Here is a 19,878-nt window from a genome sequence, read left to right as displayed (position 1 = left end):
ATGGTAAAAACGGGAAGCCACAATATCCTGAGTCACTGGGTAGTGGCATACAACATCGATTATTTTCATCAGTGACTTAAAATATTTTGATATCATAAACTAACACAAAGGTTGAATGTTAAATATAAGCAATCTTGGAGGGAGGCAGAAGAACACAAGAACTCCAACGCCGACGCGCATTTCGGTGTGTGACCCCAATATTGGGCCTCACCTTCTTCAGGGCGCAGTTTCAAAGAAAAATAAGCAAGGAGGCGCCTGTACTGGTCGATGTAAATCACATCCAAAGAAGGCTATTAGGGTCAAAGATGAAGCGGAGATATAATTAACTCATCTTGCATGTGGTGATTTGAGTGTATTTTAGGACATGAGGGTATGAGTGAGTATGTACTGGTGTGTATGAGTGGTATGTGTCTTTTTATTGGAGGTGCATGTTTCATTTTTCAATTGTCATTCTTTGTTATTAATATGTATTATGTGATCTATTATAAATACATTTGATGTAAAGGATTTTTCGACATGGTTGTTGATTTCGCTTCACTATATATACACCTATCTTAATGTGTTTGTCTTGTCTCTGTGCTGGGACAGGTTTTCCTAAATGTTTGTTCATAGGTAACAGTGACGAATAGCACTATTTAAATAAGCTGTCTGGCAGTGGGGTTTTGTTGTTTGTGAGTTTCTCATTGCTTTCCCCTGGGTCCCCTGCCAATTTATCATTCCAGGGGCCCCCTTCTGTGTGATTCACATTAATATTTAGGGGGCCAGACTTACTAACCTTTCACAAAAAAGCTGCAAGGCAACTTGCTGTGCTGCATTGCGTGAAAGGTAGAGAGAAGAAATGCACCAATCTACTAGCATATAGCACACTTTTTCCCTTTCATAGCTCTTGCGCACTTCAGGCAGCACACAGAGGTAGTAATGAGTAGAAATGAAAATATTTCTCCCCATTACACCAGCCTCAAGTAGGTGCATCATTTTGGAGCAAAACCTGGTTTACTGCCTTTAATAAATCTTGGTTTGCATCAAAATCCATGAGTAGATGCATGGGATTGCCCATGCTTCACGGATGGAACGTCTCTCTAATGCAAAGTAGTGCAAGGCAGAGCTGTGTGTTTTACTAAGGCCGTGAAATTGTGCTTTAAGAGGCTTAGTAATTCCCCAAATATATGGTGCGTCTTGCTGACTTAAAAAAGTGATGCAATCCCAACGCAACATGTTAGTAAATCTTGGCATAGATATCCACATGACCAACCATAGGCACCAGCACGCAATGGATCCCATGCAGAAACAAATGCACAGAACAGCAGATCTCTGACATCGCGTGGTTTGAAACTACGATGGTGCAATTACCCAAACCACCCTTCTTGTTATGTCTACTTAGACTCTAAAATAACAACTTGAAGCTACTCGAAGGCGACAACCAGTGGCAGCTCCTCCATCGAGGCGTGCAAGCGCTGGCCCACTGCTTTTTCGCAGTGCGAGAAGCAGAAACATAAAATGGTAAAACTGCCAGAAAGCAGAAGTGCCTTGTCGGGGGCAGGTGATCCTGCTCGAGGGAAGGGGGGGGGGTGGGAGTGGCTTGCCCACTATTGTGGGCCCTGACTGTCTGATCAGCCCTCTGGGCTGCTTCCTCCAGCGTGACCCTCCGCCACCCCCCCACCACCGCCCGTCATACCGGCACCCAGTTATTTGGTACAAATGTTCTCCCGGGGAGGCATGGGGGAGTCATTAGAGATTGCACAGACACAACAAAAAAAGCTGCTTTATTGGCTTTCAGTTTTACGAACTACAAAGAGGTTGCTGACACCTTTTCCTGGACCAGGTTTTCAAAGCTGATTTAAGAATTAAATCTTTTCTAGGATGAATCCTTCTTTCCCCTTGCATTTTAGGATTAAGACAAGGCAGCGTTGAAAGCCCGCGCTGTCTCCCCTTTCAAGGCCATTTGTGTGTTTAGTTTGTGAAAACTATTAGTCATGTTAAAAAATAGGATCTTAAAACCATTTGAAGTCAACAGGGAGCCCGAGTTGTGCGAGATCAGACCGGCATGCCACCTTGTGAGAAGGTCATATTTTAGAAAACCTAATGGCTTCCCTTTCCTTCACTGCTGACTTCAAAATGAGTGCAGACGCCAATATGGCTCCCTTCTAATGTTGCCTAATGGGAGTACAGTGCCGGGTGGTGCTGCTGCTGTCGTCTTCGTCTCTGACATCTGACATGCGGTTTTAAGCGTAATTAAGAGTCATCTGCCTTCAGCTACCTCTCACAGCATGAAACCTCAACATCCTGTGATTCTGGGCAAATCACTTAATCTCCTGGCTGTGCCTAAAAAACATGAATGTGACCTTGTGTAATGTAACTGGTGCTAGTGTATCTATACCGCTCCAATACCTTCGGATCGAGTTTGGCGTATAAAAAACTGCAGAAAAGAAAAGAGCTTTAGGCGAAGGCCCAACTCTTTCACCAGGGTGCATTATCCGGCTGGCAATGAAATACGCATTAGGTGCCATCACATACAAAACACAAATATCTGATTTAAAAAAAACATTTTATGATGTTACCCATTTGACATTTAATTAAAGCTTTCCAAGGGGTACATGCGTATTTATTATGCTTGTGTGAATTAGGGGCAAACGTGAACAATTATTCGAGAATTCACAAGTGGAGGTCAAAAGGTTATAGATAATTACCCGTTTCTTTTTAAAAAAAAAAATAAAATTTAAAAGGTGTTGTTAAATCTTTTGGGGGCCTAAAAATACTACATTTGAGGCCTCGGCTCGAATAGAAAGAGGAAAGCTGTCTCAGAGAGAGGTGATGGGGCAATTAGTAGAGAGATAAAAAAGGTCTGGGGTAAACCGCAAGGCACTGTCTGGGAGGCCAGCAGGTACATGGGATGTTAAGAGGTGGGGAAATTGAGGTCCATGGCACAACCGGTTTACCCATGAATTAAAACCTCTGTTTGTGATCTTTGAAGCTCACTTTCACTAGAGTTGAGGAAGAGATAAATGCCCCATGTTTATTGTGCAGTTCACTTATTAATGGGGGTAGAGCCTTTACAGATGGAGGCGTCATTACAGGCGCTTTGGGAGGGAAGGGGGCAAGCCAAACCGAGACCAATTTTTTGTGTGTGTAAAAGGCTGCTTTATTGAAATAGGTGCACATCACAATTTATTAACACTGGTAACTGGGTTACAAAACTAAAACCTCGCTATACATAAGTTACCTGACCCCTTGTTACCCCCCACCCCTACGATCCCCACATCAAATCCCACCCTGCCAAATACAAAATAACATTACATAACAATCATATTACACAATATAGCATTTACAAATCCTAACCTCCAATGACCCAAACCCCTACCTGCCTTTGTGCAACTATAACTAACAAACCTCTAATCTAAACTTAGCCTACCTGGTTACCCTTTCCCTGCCCCTGCTCACAAACTACCAACACTCAAGTAAAAACTACAGCCAATCTTGGCCAACTTTCAACAACCCCGCCAGCACCTGTTCCAAGCGACAAATATACAACAGATCAAGCCCCTATGTACCTGTTCCAACAACCGCCTATGAAAAAGGACCCCAACAGGGATAAAAAAACACAACCCAAGAAACCCAAAAACTAGGGAGGGCGGGTGGGGACAAAAAATCTAAACTGCGCAGCGCTCCCAGCCACCAGGTCACCAAACCTAAAATGGTGGCTGGGAAAGCGTGAAAAACCACTATACACTTTTGGGCTCTAATAAAAGTAGGCTACAATTGGGCTAATCCCAATGTAGCCCACAGTATCCCAAAATGGCCGCTACCCGGCCAGCCCCTCCCCCTCCCAATCTGCCCGGGGGCAGACCTTGCGGTGCTCGGCTGCCCCCCATACCCCACATCTCCATGGATTCCAGAGAATACTGCAACCTGTTTCACACGTTATGGTCCGATTTCACAGGACAAATCAATTCAGGAATGCCTCCTGTTGTGAGTGAGTACGTGTTAATTATGAGTGGAGGGACACGAGGCGGAATGCGGGCGAAAAGGAGGTTTGGAGGCAATATGTGTGTGGGCGCTGCAACAGGGATGCGTATGTTATTTTGCAAGGGTGGGGGCGGGCAGCGATCAGCCAGCAGCCCCTGGCCTATTCGAAAGATGTTTCCTGGGTGTGGGAATACCGGGAGGTGGGGGGTGGGGGGTGGGGGATACCTCTCTGGCAGGCTCGTAATAGATGGAGGCTTGAGGGCAGGTTTATCTGATGAGCAATTCACATTCGGCAGCTAGTAGCAGGGTTTTGTTACTGCTATCCGCTGTTTTTCAAATAAATGAAGGGCAGGCTCCCACCATCGCTTAAAGAGACCTTCAGTCTAAAATAAACACCCAAGGTCTCACAATCTGAAAAGAGGACCTCACAGCACTGGCAATTTATAAAACCGGGACAAATACAGGTACTCAGCAGTCAGCACACCTTTCATTTCGGCCCTTTACTCGAAAGTACCAACTAGCATCCAATCTTACAATAATGGCGGGGCGCTGTGCGCAGACCACTGAGCTGTGGGCTTGATATTGCTGGCAAACTGTGATTAAAGATGCTGTTCTATACAAGGAGAGAAGGTTTACCTCTGAATCTGAAGGAGGGAAACTATGGAAATGAAAGAGAGGTAAGTGGGGTACTCCTGGGTGGGTGACCGATTATAGGACTCACATTCTTTCTGCACTTAGTGGATTTCATTCCTCCATGGGTGTGAATAGTTCTTTTACTCCTTCCAAACATCAGCAAACTCTGGCTTCTCAAAGAACAGCGTGCTGCATTTTGGAGTGAGCCCTATTAATACAGATCACCTTTTAAACCAATACCCCTTGGCATAATTTTTCCCTTCCCTGCCGCATAATTCAGTTGGCCCTGATTATACATTGCTTCACACGTGACGTTACTACTTAAACCTGTTGATTCTGAGGACACCTGCATATCTTCCCTGGCCTTTGTGGTCGATTCTTGAAATTGTTATTTATGGATTTTATTTCTATGTAATACAAGTGTATGAATGTGTAAATACTTTATAAATATGTGGTTTAACTACATGCACACCTCACTATTCATTGACAAGAGACGTGGCTCGAAAGTTGCACTGTAATAGGTTTAACATTTAATTGTGCTTTCAGTATAGTCACGGTCTGTATTGTGGAATTCCTGCTATGCAACAGTGTCATCTAAAACAGATTCAGAATGTTGTAGTGAAGTCACTGTTGTACTTTTTTTAATGGCGTTTCTTGCATGAAAACAGAAAATTAATTTAAGGACATAGAGTCATCATATTGATGTACAGCACTGCACAGGCAATAAATGTATTTATTGTATAGTTAAAACCATTACAAGTGTATCATTGTGTTCAAAAGTTAATATGGGCAAATGATAACATCAGCATAAGCAAAGATTGTCCTTTATAACTCATAAAAATGGGCAATTTCTTAAATGATAGATAATTCAATCGTATTTCTACATTAACCTTCTTGCTTCCTCAGATTTGCTTGAAAATGCACCATTTATTCACTCTTTTTTCAAAATTTGCTTGGGGGGACAACCCCCCAGAATCCCCCGTAGGTTGTTTGGACTCACTCGCTACACTTGCTTGCCGCAGTGCAGTATGGCAATAATGTTATGCCTCACCACTTTCAAATGCCTCACCACTTTCAAATGCCTCACCACTTTCAAATGCCACCAGCCACCACTGCTTACAACTGAAATCAAGGAATGCACTTCACTGCGTGCACTGCATAGAGAAGGGGCAAGTAGGGAGGAGGGACGAGTTACATGCTTTCACCGTTGCCAATGTAATAACACTACCTGAAGGAAGGAGGCGGAATTAACGCCACCGGAGTGAAATATGATGTGCTTCTAAGACCTGTCGGTTTAAAATACGTACATAAACAGGATCAAGAATCCGGGAGCGGACAATCGAACAATCAAGAAACATCACACAAGATGAGGAGAAAGGTATGGTGAGAACAAGCCTTCTACCCCCTGCCCTACCTGCACATCAAGGGTCCTCGATCTGCGCCCCAGCTCCATCTATGTCTCTCTTACCGAGCCTTGCATTCCTCTGTTTTAGCCATCCTTGTGTTGTATTTATGCCCCCTCACAGCACATTGTAAATCCATGGAAAAGGAAGAAAAGAGCAATAAAGTCCTCTTGACTCCTAAGAAGGTACAATGTGTATTCTGGATGATATCATTCGCCACATGCAAACAAGATCAAGACCTGTGCATATCAGGCTCTCACAGTGGGCCCAAACCACGAGCATCAGCATGCAAAAGACAAGTCAAAATTAATAATGTATGGGCAGCTTCTGCTTCAGCTGGATTCAGTTATGTGTATGTGAGCTGTTAAAACAGTGAGCAGCTACGTACTTTTTAATTACTCAGAGGATGTCCCATTAAGTTTGTTGTCTGACTGAGACCTGAACTTTCCAGGCACCAGCCTGCCTCAATGCCTCACTCGGCATGCAGGAACACAGTGTGCTTGCTCCACTGTTAAGTACTGTGAGAGAGTATTGAGGGACAACAGCCACCACTTCCATTGTTCTACATACCTGACAGCGTCCAAGCTCTTTGTCCCTTATGGCAGGCCCACCACTCGTACATTGTTGCAGCGCGAGCGGCCCTCCGCAACCTCTGCTCGACGCTCCAGGATCTCCACTCGCTCCGAAAGCAGTCGCATTGAGGAGTCCATTTAGCTGTTTTTGGGATTTAGGTCCGCTATGCACAGTTCAGCAGTATGGACTCTATCAGTAAGTTTGCGGTGATCGGCATGTAGCAGCATGAGGTCTGTTGTCACTGAATCTATCTTACTCTCCAGTGCTGTTTGTGTGGATTCCAGTGCAGTTCCAATCTTCTCAACCACTGCGAGGACAGAGCCCAGTTAGTCACTAATAGGGAGCAGGGGGGGGCAGCGTCCTCTGGTGCGCCAGTGCCATCCAGCATCTGGTCGTGCTCAGTAGTTGGTTGTGAAGTCAAACCATGTGTGGCTGTGCTTGGGCGACCCATAGCGCTATAATGTGATCTTGTACGTCAATACAAAGTATCACTTCACCATCCAGGGCCTGCTTGCCAATTCACAGTGAGAGTAGGAGATTGGCTGCAAGAGCAGCCCCAATATCCCCAATGCTGCCTGCCACTTCACAGTGATAGGAGAAGAATGGCTGCACACGCAGCCGCAATACCCCCAATGCTGCTACAGGGGTATGCAGGCACAGGAATCAGTTGAGAAGCAATGGGGTGGTCATGAGGTCAAATAGCCGTTTAACCCTTTCTGAGGGAGTTCCAGGTAAGTGCCGCGGACACATGTAATGATCTGCTGTATGGCGGCAGAATACAGGAGGGCCTGCTTGCCTGCACCTCTCAAGACATTCAGATGCCGCAGCACGAGCAGCCCTGTCCACCCAATGGATAGGTAGTTTCTTACTTCAGAGAGGGCGGAACAACAGTCATGGTCAACAGTAGGGGCAACGATAGTCACCCCTAGGCAATGGCACCATCTGAGTGTCTAGCGGTGATTTGCAGTTCTGAAGGCAGGTTTGTGTATTAAGAAGGCAGTAAAAACATGTTGGCGGGCAGTCGTGGGCTAGAAACCAACGTGGAGACCCAAAAGGCCTCACCACTGTTCAAAGCCTAGTGTTCATCAAGAATGTGCCTTTGCATGCACATCGCACAGCTCCTAAAATCCAAACATAATGTAATCAATCCATCAACACCTGATCATATAAAGGATGACAGCGCCTGCAGCCATTCCGATTCAGTTTTGAGTGCCTCTAAAGGTTACTAAGTCGCCGGCTGAAGTTTGTTCACACCGTGGTGGCGTTTGGCTTGAAGGGGTCTGACCCGCCCAACGTGTTCGCATCCAGTCCCCAGGCTGCAACGAGACAGGGGAGTCAGTACCTCAATCCCCCATGTGGGTTGCACTTCAACTGGCCCCTTACCTCAGCCGGGTCATGTCATCAAGGCCTGCGGTGTCTGATGAAGGGTACCTCCGTACCACGACACGCTGCGCCCGGTGCTCGCCGCATCTTCTCGACTGCTCCGCTCATTGCACCAGTGTTCAAAGGCACTAGGCACTCTCTAATTGTAGTGCCTGACCATGCAGCGCAGGCCTGGCTGTTCCCAACCCAGGCCCATGTCTCTGGAACCACCTCTTCGTGGGTTGAAGGCCCAAGGCTGGCCAGCCACACCCGGTAGTCGCAGTCCTCTGCCCCGGCTCACGGTTCAGCAGACACGATCCCAACAGGCCATAGCAGTGTCGGTGGATATGGATGGGCAGGTTCGGGTTCGAGGATGGGTTCCCTGCAGGATAAATGCCAGATGATTGGGGTGAGTAGCGGAGCTCACTCAGTGTGTCCCCACCATGATGACCACCTTAGCCATGCTCCCACAAATGTTACTCCTGATACTGAACAGTGGCATTACATCAAGCCACCACCTGCCAACACAGCCAAAGAAAGACAGCACAAATGAAGCAGAGTTGCAAATCCTACAAATTCACCCCAGTCAAGAGCAGACAGCCCCAGATACACCCAGTATGGTCTGACGAGTCAGACTGAGATACTGCTGCTGTATTGTGCCACCGCCAGAGAGCTGGATCCAGAGAGGAAGCAGATAGGAGCCTTTCCCCCCTCCACAAACGAGGATTGGAGTAACTGAGCAGCAAAAGGGAGATGAGTGCTCTGACCCTGTCTCTACACACAGAAGGAGGGGAGATATCAAAGAAGACATCCAGATACTAATGTTCCCCCCACTGACAAGCCTGATTTCTGAGAAGCTCAGTGACACGATATACTTTACCCAAGCCTCCCCAATAGACAAAGCCCCAAGCAGAAGTCCCAAACAAAGGGAGGCTGGACCTGGAGGTGGACAGAAACACGTGCCGCCGTGACTGTGGTCCAGACACCAGGACCAAGTCATCCCACACCCATAAGGTACACCAACCATGCCTGATGACAGCGATGCCTCAAGGTGCAAAGAAAGTGAAAGTGGACAGAACTACAGCTCCCTACTGCCTTGGAAGAGGGAACACCAAGAAGTAGGAGCTCCAAGAAGGTCCATGAAGAGGGAATGGTAGCACATGGCATGATGACACACTGACTCACAGAAGTGTCAGGTAGCAGAGAGACCCTCGAGGCAGAGGGCCAGCCAGGCACATCCACCCCCGGAGTGAAAGCCAAGTGGCCAAGTCATCAAGTGGCTACTGAGACAGTCGACCTCTGAGAGACCCTGTTGGCCAGCCCTGAAGAAGTTGCATGCTTCTGCATTCAGAAAGAAAAGACTTGCAACAAGAAGTGTCAACTGCAAGAAAGAAGGTGCATGCCGAAGCACCAAGGAGAATGAGAAGGAACTGTGACCTGCTGGTTCACACTCGGAGACTTGATGACTGACCAAGCCCAGAAGGACGGAAGATCAAGAGTGGCCAGGCCTGGAAGGCATGCTTGAGAGGACTCGAGCCACAGATGGAAGGCATCTATCCACATGAAGAAACCACCAAGGGGAAACGAGGACTGCCTGGCAACAGCACAGCGGACGAACCAAGAGTAAGCTGCAAGCACACACAAACCGAGTCTCTGCCCCATGCCCAGCAGGAGAACCGGAAGTAAGTCGTGAACATGCACAGAGTCTCTTCCGCAAACCCAATGAGAGAACAGAAACTTAGGCGCAAGCATGAGCGTACTGAATCTCTGCCCCATGCTTCCCAGCATACCCATCTAGGCATTGTAACTGGTGGCTCAACAACACAGAGTATCCTGGCTGAAGGATACAGGTGCCTCCACAATGAAAGAATGTAAGCACCTGGCCACTGCCCCTTCAAGTTGTCGGCAACCTGAGAAGAAATGTCCGTGACCATCAAGGCAAGTAGTCGCTACCAGTAACAGAGGTTCACCACATGACTGAAAACCCTGTCATGCCAGTCCCTGTCTTGTGTGTCATCACTACCGTTCGTGGAGCATCGAACACCCCGGGTGGAGTTCAACACCGCTATCAGAACTACAGACAAGAAGCACCATTGGCACTTCGAAGAGTCAGTCGGATACCTGCTCACCCTGCCTGCACCCTGATCCTGGTGGTGAGAGCAAGTCTTGACCAAGACCCTTCAACCCCTGCGGTTTCACGAGTAGTGGCCCAGACGCGGTACATACGCAGCCCCAGCGCAGATCACATGCAGTCCCGTGGCAACCCATTCAAGGGGCTTTCACAAGAGATGGACTTGACACTGCCCCACCGTTGGTTCCCAGCAGGTGGCAAGGCCTTGCAACTTGGACCTCAACAGGTTGCAGCACGAGAAGACAGCCTTCAGCAGGCCAAGCAACTTCACCAAAGTATGCTTCATGAGTAATGCGTCACGATAGGCTCAGACAATGCTCTGGATGCACCCTGTTTTGAATTGTTGACACCAGCCACCAACCATCCTGAGCGTCGACAGAATGGACCAACTCCACACAATGGACATGACTCCAGCCAGTTTGCACTGTAAGGTAGTAGAATGCATTCCGTGTTTTTCAATTTTATCAATATTTTTCACTTTGTTCCATGCTTGCGTGCTCACTGGAACCGTGCCTCGCCTCAATGCATGTACATGAAACACAAACAATTGCAGCAACCATGTACTACATTACCAATCGCACAGCTGATCGGTAATGAATTACAAACTCCTCTTGTTTAATAATCCTTGTTTATTCCATAATTTCCATAATCAATCAAGCTCTTTGCTAAGGCTGTCAGTCATCCTAATTTTTTCAAATGAAGCAATTATGCCTATTCAGGCCTTTTACTGTGTCACGTGGGCAACTCAATTCATGTTAAGCAGCTATAATTATCCCCCCAATGAATTTCAGGCTTTTTTCCGCCCTTCGTCAGGGGTAGCTGTGTGGTTAAAAAAACCTCTATTAGTTTTCCATGTTAAAAAAGCTACGGTGTTTTGACAGAAATACATACAATAAATAAATCCTGTTTTAATGTGATGAAGATTATTCAAGTGACTGGACTCTATTTAACTTAATTATTCTGACACAAAATTCCAAAGCCAGCGCTAAATCAATACATTATTTGTACTACAACCTTGCTGGATGTTCACTGAACGCGGTAACCTCCCCCACATCCATCCTCGATCACATTCCTGCCATTTTGACTGTGTTACTGAACAAATCCTCAACCACCCAATTTCCTCTGTGTTAACTATTCCTCTCTTGTGTGCATATACCCCCACCCAGCAACCAACTAAACTCTGACCCCAAGTGCATATCTCGTACCCTGGCCCCATAAACTGACCTCTCTCCCCTCCCTCGATCCCGTTCTCCACCTCATACCTGCTCTTATTCCATTGGGATTCCTAATCGCTCTCCCACCTGCTTCTCCAAACAAACACTCAAGCACCTGACTCTTCCTCATGCTCACAATTTGAACTCTTCCCCAGACACGGTTTCCTCCAATCACTAACGACTGATTGATTTCAACTGCGTGCCGTTTGAAAAACTCCATAACCCACAATCCATTGCGGTAAAAGGCCTGGATAGGCAAAATTGCTTCAATTAAAAAAATTGGGATGACTGACAGCCTTGTCGTGTATAGCAAAGAAGAGCTTGATTGATCATGGAAATTATGGAATAAACAAGGATTATTAAACAAGGGGAGTTTGTAATTCATTACCGATCAGCTGTGGGATTGGAAATGTAGTACATGGTTGTTGCAGTTGTTTCAGTCCAGCCAGCTTGCAGTCATGTTTTGCTTTTCTCTGAGCTTGTGTTCGTGTCCTAAACCACTCAGGTTAAATTATGAATGTGAGCAGAGATACCCATTTGCAGCCAGCTACATCAGTCCATGATGCATCCACTGGTGTCCTGCTGACTTACTCTAGAGATTGATGGACCATGTTGTATCCAGTTAATTTGCGTTTGTTTCCACAATTGAGATTTGTGTTTGTTTTTCTTTTGGATTTTGGGAGGAATGTAGTGTCCTGCCAGACACATCATGCAGCAGCCCCTCTCTAGGGGCAGTATTACCACTCACCACACACCCATACAAAACAGGCGTCATGGTTCGGGTGACCCTATTTATAAAAGGGCCAAGGTGCATGAGCTCGTGGCAAATTCAGTAACCACAGTGTCTGTGTCATAACTTAGGACGTATGTGGGCCTAGGGCCCACTACGTCACAGTGACAACCATTTAAAACGTTAGAAATATTTGGTATGAAGATGGTACAAACTTTTCAAAGCAAGATTCAAGATTCGAGAGAGGAAATCTCATAGTTTAAAAGAAATGATGTCAATTCTTCGAGGCGTCTATAATACTCCTAAAATAGCATTACACGACCTGAATGTGTTTTAAAAAAAGAGATTCTAGCACCCACCTATGAACCGGAAGCAAAACTCTGGCACCTTATTGTCATGTACATTCCTAGTTTGCGTTGACTTTATACCTATCTGTGATCAATTAGTTCGTCTCACTTTAATCTCTTGCGACCAGGTCTTTCTTTCTCTGCGGTGACAAACACACCTGCAATGTGTTAATAGTTACAACTGTCTCACCGCTTTTGGCACGCACCACACTTCGACGTCTGAATCAAAAACAATTGTGCCACCATTCTCACAGAAAACATTATCGTTTTTATGTTTTACTCTGGCAACCACTGAAAACAAAATCTGTGGGAAAGAAAGCAAATATTTAAACAGGCAAAAAGTCAAACACCCTATTCACATGCATCACAACAAGGGTTTATCAGTTTACTTGGTCAGCTAAAGCAAATACTGAAGGTTTTTTTTATTGCAAGTTTAATGCCAAAAGAAACGTCCGTGTTATATCTCTCATAATTACAGTTCTCTGAAATAGTCTAAAAAATTGTGAATATACTGAATTTGATTTTTTCCGTCATTCTGGGTCCTCGATTACTGTCCATAATAAGGCCAAAAGTCCGAGATAATTAATAAAACATATTTTAGTAATATACAGGTGCGTTTTTAACTCTTTATACAATATTCTTTAAAACCTGAGCTCATTTTCTGCAATGGTGTGCCTTAGTTTTAAGTAGTTAAAGAGTTGCCACCCCTGCATTTCCGAATCCATTATCTGGACTGCTATCATGCAAGAATCTGACGTGGACCAGAAGGAAAGGCCAATTTCGTGACTTATTAGAAATGACAGATATGCTGTGATTCCCTGGCAGGAATGTGGTTGCTTCAGAAGACAAATGAATGTAGAAGTTCATGACTCAGACAAACCACACCTCTACTGTCATGGGCTACTTTTTAGAACACAAGTACCCTCTGCTGGGCAAGATGGCTGCCACCACTATGTACTGCTGAGATTGAAAGCATGCCTGAGGACGGAATGAAACGATGAGGTTCTTTGGCCTTAAACATGATTTGGAAACAGGGGCAATGATTTTGTGCGGTTTGATCACGTGGACACACAGCAATCAGTTGACGAGCACAAGCCTCTCAGACCCACACACAGCTACAGGATAATCAACAGCAGCTGATGTGGGAGATATGGAGGAAAAAAAGCACATCATGGGGTTTATGTGCTCGTGGAATTGTTGTGCTGTATTGTGGGCACACACTGCATGGCCATGCATTGATGGTACCTAAGTCAGGTAAGGGTAAAACTAGTTAAAAAACATATGACCTCACAGTGTTTCGACAAGTGGGCATGCACCTTCTACCTAATGTCCCACCCTTTTATTGACTGCCTCCCTTAATTCATCATATGACCTCACTGGAAGCTATTCCACCTCAATGACATCGCCATGTTATGGAGTCCCACCAAGCACTACGAAGCCATTTTGTGAAAGTCTGCAAAGCATCCAAATTAAACTATTTTGGGAGAGTCTTCACCTGGTCCCAACTAAACCACACAGGGTTGTCACAAGGGGTAGCTCCTCTTCTAAGGCAGATGAGTGTCGCCCCATTGCTCTCAGAGCAGGAAAAATAAAATTATAATTACTATGTTATCATTTTATATTTTGCAGGTTCGAGGCTTGGTTAGGGTCGGGTGACACAAGGGGAGGAGTGGTTTGAACACTCCAAGTGCGCCCGACTGCTTGGCCGGCTGTCTTGGCCCGCCCAAACAGTCATGCACACTTTGCATGTTCCCCATCAGGCTGCATTACACAGCCTGGTGGGGAACATGCCCAGACCCCCAGTCCCCATCTCAGCGACAATCCACAGCGCTCAGAACAATAACGACGCTGCATTGCAGCATTGTGATTGGCTTAGAGGAACCTCAGTGCTTCCTGGTTCTGAGACTGCGGAGAAGCGGAGGAGAGATACGGCCGTTGGAAGAGGTAAGTGGTATTTTTTTACGTTGTATTTTGTTTCCCCCCTGCCACCTCTCCCCCACCCTCATTCCCTGACAGTCGCTACTGGTTGTCAAAATGTTGTATTTTCCTGAGTGAGCAGTATGCTCTTTTTGATAATACGTCTCCTATGAGTAATGCGTGTTGCACAACAGTTGGATGCATAACAAGCCATACTCCTTAGATAATTAGGCAAGTGCCCAACGGTCACTTAGTCCATTCCTCATTATCTCCTCATAGCCCAGTCACTTCATTAAATTGGTTCAAATAACCTGTAAAAAAAATAACCCTCCAGAAGATGAAAGAACCCTCTTAGTACGGCTTCCACAAGTGATTTAAGGAGGTCAGGTACAAAGGAAACCAGGCTGAGGGTATCATTTAGAGTTTGAAAGAGCAGTGGCACTATTGTAAATCAACAGTGCTCCCACCTCACCAAACTCATGGTTCAACCACATAATTAGCATCAGGGAAGTGCCAGGTTTACACCTGCGAAGACTCCAGTCAGAGATATTTTAAGGCGAAGTGGGATATTGCTCAGTGCCTCCACCTTCCAAAAGACTCCCTAGACCAGTGAACTTTCTCTCTATCTCACATCTATGTCTCTATCTCATCATTTAATTCAATATTATTTGCAATCATTGAGCTTGTATTAGCAGAAAATGGGTAAATAAAATGCAAAGGTGTGCCAGACAGGAGCAACTAAAGTATTTCTTGCCCAGGGCCCAAAAAATCCCCATACAGACTCTGCCCATTGTGGTTTTACCAGTGTAAACCTCTCACTTGGAGCCATCCACAAAGGGACTGCCAAGTCACTATTACGATTGTCCTGCCCTTGTCAGGGTGGGTGACTGTCACTTATATTACCTACCGGTGTCCACCATGTGATGCAATTATGGTGCTTGTATTAAACACACACACAACACACAAATGACTTAAAGAAAATTATTGGAAAAATATTTGCATATACTAAAAATGGACCATCTTAGCAGGTCTAACAAGCATTTGAAATGCAATAGGTCTCGCATGTGCGAGAGTTTGAGCTATTGGCATTGTAAATGACAATGTCTTTTACCCATATGTTTTTATTAAGTGGAGTGGATGTATGTGAAGTGGAGTAGAATTATCTGGATTGAATTGGATTTGTTAGTTGAGGAACTGTGTGGTGTGTAGTTTATTTGTGTAGTGGAATTATGTGGGACAGTGAATAGATATGGGTGATATCTGCACAGAGTAGATAGAAAGGAATATAGGGAGGGATAGGTAGTTTATGCATGAAGTAGTAAATTAACTCCATACAGAGAAGAAAGAATATGTGAGAAAGAGAGAAAGAAGGGGACAGCAGGCCACAGATGCATAAAGAGGTAGCTTATGTGTATGCAGAAGAGACTATAAGAAGAGAAGGAGAGCTAGGGCTTGAGGGACAGAAATATTGAAAAGGCACAGGAAAGAAACTGTGCTCGAAGACCTGAAATGAACTATATGAGAAAGGTGGGAAGAGTGCGTGAGACAGTGAAAGAGAGAGAGAAAGAGAGAGGATTGGGAGGGTGGAGGCGAGAGGTAGACCATAGTGTGGAAGGCAGAAATACAATTCCCGGACTGCATAACATTGTTTGTGAAAAAACAAACATGTCTGACTAAAAGCCCTTTTCACAGCAGTGCTCATAACTATGTCGACCCGACCTATATGAAAATTTGCGCCATTAAAACGAATTAAAAGTGTACTCTTTACTACTGTAGAGCACAGGGACACCTTTTTTTTAATGAGATGATAAAAGTTGCAACAAACCGTCACTTAATGAGAAAAGTCACATCCCTCTGCACTTTAAACCTTGACCAACTGACCCAAATTTCAGCTTTGCACTGGAACCATTCCCTTTTCTATTATGAGTTCACCTTATTTGCAGCATTGATCTAGAACAGTTGGAGCAAATCATGGCCAGGTTAATGGAAAAGCTTGTTCCTGCAGTCTTGCTACAAACAGTACTGATATCTTTAAGTCGTTATGCATTTAGGAGTATGAATTGCCGGAAAGTCTTTGATTAATGTTCACTTTATGTACAATTAGCGATGCAAAGTGGTCTGAGACGCTGCGAAAGCGTTTGCAAGTATATAATAAAACAAGCATTGTCATAGTCAATAGGTCTCGCGTTTGGGACCTTATAAGTGTTTAGCCATGCAACAGTTGATGTTGTTGCACCAAGGATATTGTGCTGCATAATTAAATACTTATAAGGTCCCAAAAGCAAGACCTATTGGCTATGCCAATGCTTGTTTAGACGGGATGTGGCTTTCAGTGCGGGCACTGTCAAAGAGGATGCACGGGAGTGGGGCCGCGTGGGTGTTTTTGGCTCTCTAGACAGTTAGTCAAGGAATTTATTGAAACATCCTATACATAGGATGTTAAACTATCCCAGGTATGGCATAATCACTGTGAAGATCAACACAATTATCCGGGTTTTTCGCAGGAGTGGAACAGCCCGTGTAGCAGACAAAGATAAAAGAAACTATTTGGGTGCTTTGGATAACAAAAACAAAAATCCAATTCTTACACTGGCACTTGCTAGTCATGGGTGAGCGGCTGATCAAATGGAGAAAGAGACCACGTTACGGTAGTCACAAAGACACGTCCTGGCCAAGGCTGTAGGTATAGCTGAAGTAACAACCCATTGTTAAGGAGGGTTAAGCACAGCTTTTACAGTTGCATCTGTAGCAGAGAACCGTGAGCTCTGCTCCACGGGATTGCAAACCAAATACAGGTGCCCGGTAAACCAGGTTGGCTTGCAAAGTCTGGGACAAACAGGTAACCAGAACAGAAGAGATCCCTTTGCCAATCTGGAGAGCATGGAGGCCACAGGGTGGCCTCAGCCCTCATGGAGCCTGGCAAGGCAAAGTGCATGTGTGTGTGGATCGGTGACGGGTGCCCCAACAACCTGTGCGCTACTAAAGATACCGGATAAGAACAGGTGGAAAGAAGCCCTAAAAGGTTTTATGGATCAGGGACAGGAAGCAGGAAAGAGAGAAGACGTTGTGGCGCTACGGCTTGTGCAGCTCTCCACCATTGCATGGACTGAATACCGAATCCGCGCAGTACCCCTTTGCTAATGAATGGAATAAGGGGAATACTCCGGCATGTGTATCCCTCATAATAATAATTTTTAAAAATCCATGTAGCACCTATCTTACACTTGAATTACACATAGTGCACCATACTCAGCTGGTGTGCAAACAACAGTCAAAGCACATTGCCCAATAAGGGAGGAGATGCAGTGCATCCTGTGACTTGAAATACTTCTTTGAAGGAAAACAACTTGCAAATATCGGACCCGACACTAGATAGCAGGAGTGGGCAGAGCATGTAAACCTACTTCACTATTAACAGATGCTTATATTGTAACATTTTCCTTGCGGTGGATGCTCGGTCTACCTGCAGTTTCCACACTAATCCTACCCACCTCTCTGTTCTTAAGGGTTGGCTGGGCCCATTGAAAAGCTCCTAGTTTAGATTGATTCACTACCCTGCCACGATTGATGCCACCCCTTCAATGCCTCAAAGTGCATGGTAAAAATGTACAGGGGACTGATGCATGAGTGTGCTATAGTGGGCTCTTTAAGGCGCCAGTGACGACTTTCCTGTGTCTGTTCCTGTGGTGAGGTGGTATTTGTAGAGCTAAGAAAAGCCCGGATCCCGTCAGCTGCCTGTGGATACTGCAAGGTGAAGAATCTGCAGCGAGGCTGACTTCAGGTGTGCTTGGCTCTGCCTCATGCAACGATCCTGCGATTGATGGGAAGAAACCTACTCTGCTGGTGCAGTGACATCAGTGTTCACCCAGTTATTTGCACACCACTGCTGCAGTCTATTTGTTTTTGGAAGCGGAAAACATTAAAACAAATCGATAAATAATTGAGCATCCCTGGCGTGGGAGAAAAAAAGAAAGGGAGAGGCCAGAGGGGGCCTGTGCAGTGCGCAAAATCTTTGCAGCAGCCACCTGGTTCTTAACAAACAAAAACTATATGAAAATACCAGTGGTGTGGGGAAGGACACAAAACGGGACGGTTATGGCCCATTGGCTCTTGTGTAGAGCATACACGCTTCTGACAACAGACCAGCTCTCGTTAGGAAGTGACCAGTACGGGAGCAGGTGGGGCCCATGCACGCACCAGCGGTAGATGGCGACAAAGGTGGTGCAGACCTGCTGGGCCCCAGGAGTCCTGCGCTGCCGAGGTTCCAGCACACAGCCGAGTGTCTCCGGGTGGGTGAGTAGCACGTGTGTGGGATAGGGAAGCGCACACAGCCGCAACAGCAGCGAAGAGCAGCTCGGGAGTGGGCAGTGACTAGCTTCAGTCTGAGGTCGTTCTTTCGGAAGACGGAACTGTGAGACAGAGCAGCAGCCGGGCTCTGAGGTGCCCTCATGAGGCTGGAAGGGCACAAACCCAGAAACAAGCTGCTGTCCCTCACAGTGGAGACCCCGTGGCTGACGTGGGGTTATCGTTGCCCCATGCTGCATGCTAGGTAGGGCAGAAGTGAAGCATGATTGACAAGTGAATAGACCAGTGGGCAAATGGTACGGCAAAAATCCCTTATCTGTATGTATAATATATATATTTTTTCTTTAAAAAAGTAATCCACCTTGAAAGGGAGAGAGAGTGTGAGTGAAAGAGAGAGAGCGAGAGAGAGAGAGAGAGTACCACCGAAAGAGAGAGAGAGAGAGAGAGAGAGAGTGCGAGCGAAAGAGAGAGTGAGTGAGGGGGGAATGTAAACAAGCATTGGCTGCGCGGCCATGAAAGTGATCGTTCAGTGTGCTCTTTTTCAAAGCACATACTAATGCTTGTGGCGTGCCGCAGCGCACTCCCGCAAGGCGTATGCCACCACAAGCACGAGTATGTGCTATGAAAAAGAGCTGCACGACGGCTAAAGGTCTCCTAGGCAGCGCATGCGCGCTGCGTAGGCGATACCTAAAAAACACAGGGAGTACCAGGGACATATTGGTGACATAAGACTAGCCTGATCAAGCCGTAAGTAAAGTATCCCGGAACCAACTCTGAAAGAGCGCACGTTACAGTCAGCAAAGTGTATCTTTTCACTTTTTGGGTGTTAGATGGTCTCTCCTCTGTGTTATCTAAACCAAGTGAGAAGAATCAACACACTGCTGAACAGTGAATCTTCTGAACCCTACTGGCAATCCTAGAAGACCAATCATGAATGGTTTATAGAGGGTTTATCAAATCGGATTATAGAAAGTAAAATTCAATTATAGCTTAGAAGACATAACTAGGCAGCAAATGGGTACGTAAAGTTACCAACTGATAATTATTAAAAGTAAAAGAAATTTACATAAATTGCCAATTCTAAGAAACATTCGGAAATGTTCCCGAAGTAGCTCATTATTGGCACCCATAAGTCATCACCTATATCATGTGGTAGCATATTGCTTTGAACAACCATGTTTAATTCCCTTTTACTTGCCAGCCCCGGTACCCCAGAGAAGCAGTAGAAAACAAGATGGCCGGCACTGCTTTGGAACACATAATAGAATTGCATTATAATTGTGCATTCCACATGCCAGCC

At 45.7% G+C, this 19,878-nt stretch overlaps 1 long non-coding RNA gene across 1 annotated transcript in view; it reads right to left on the bottom strand.

Annotated features, from left to right (window-relative positions):
- LOC146829159 (uncharacterized) overlaps nucleotides 1-11,384 on the bottom strand; it is a 233,445-nt gene extending 222,061 nt beyond the window's left edge. Inside the window, exon 1 of the long non-coding RNA XR_014961922.1 lies at nucleotides 11,328-11,384. This is a non-coding gene — a long non-coding RNA (uncharacterized LOC146829159). The remainder of the gene's footprint in view (nucleotides 1-11,327) is intronic.
- Nucleotides 11,385-19,878: the final 8,494 nt, after the last annotated feature.

Source organism: Triturus cristatus, chromosome 5_2 (genome assembly GCF_964204655.1).
Source record: "Triturus cristatus chromosome 5_2, aTriCri1.1, whole genome shotgun sequence".
Classification (NCBI taxonomy): Eukaryota; Metazoa; Chordata; class Amphibia; order Caudata; family Salamandridae; genus Triturus; species Triturus cristatus.
The sequence above is the reverse complement of the archived record's forward strand: the minus strand, read 5'-3'. Positions and strand labels throughout refer to the sequence as shown.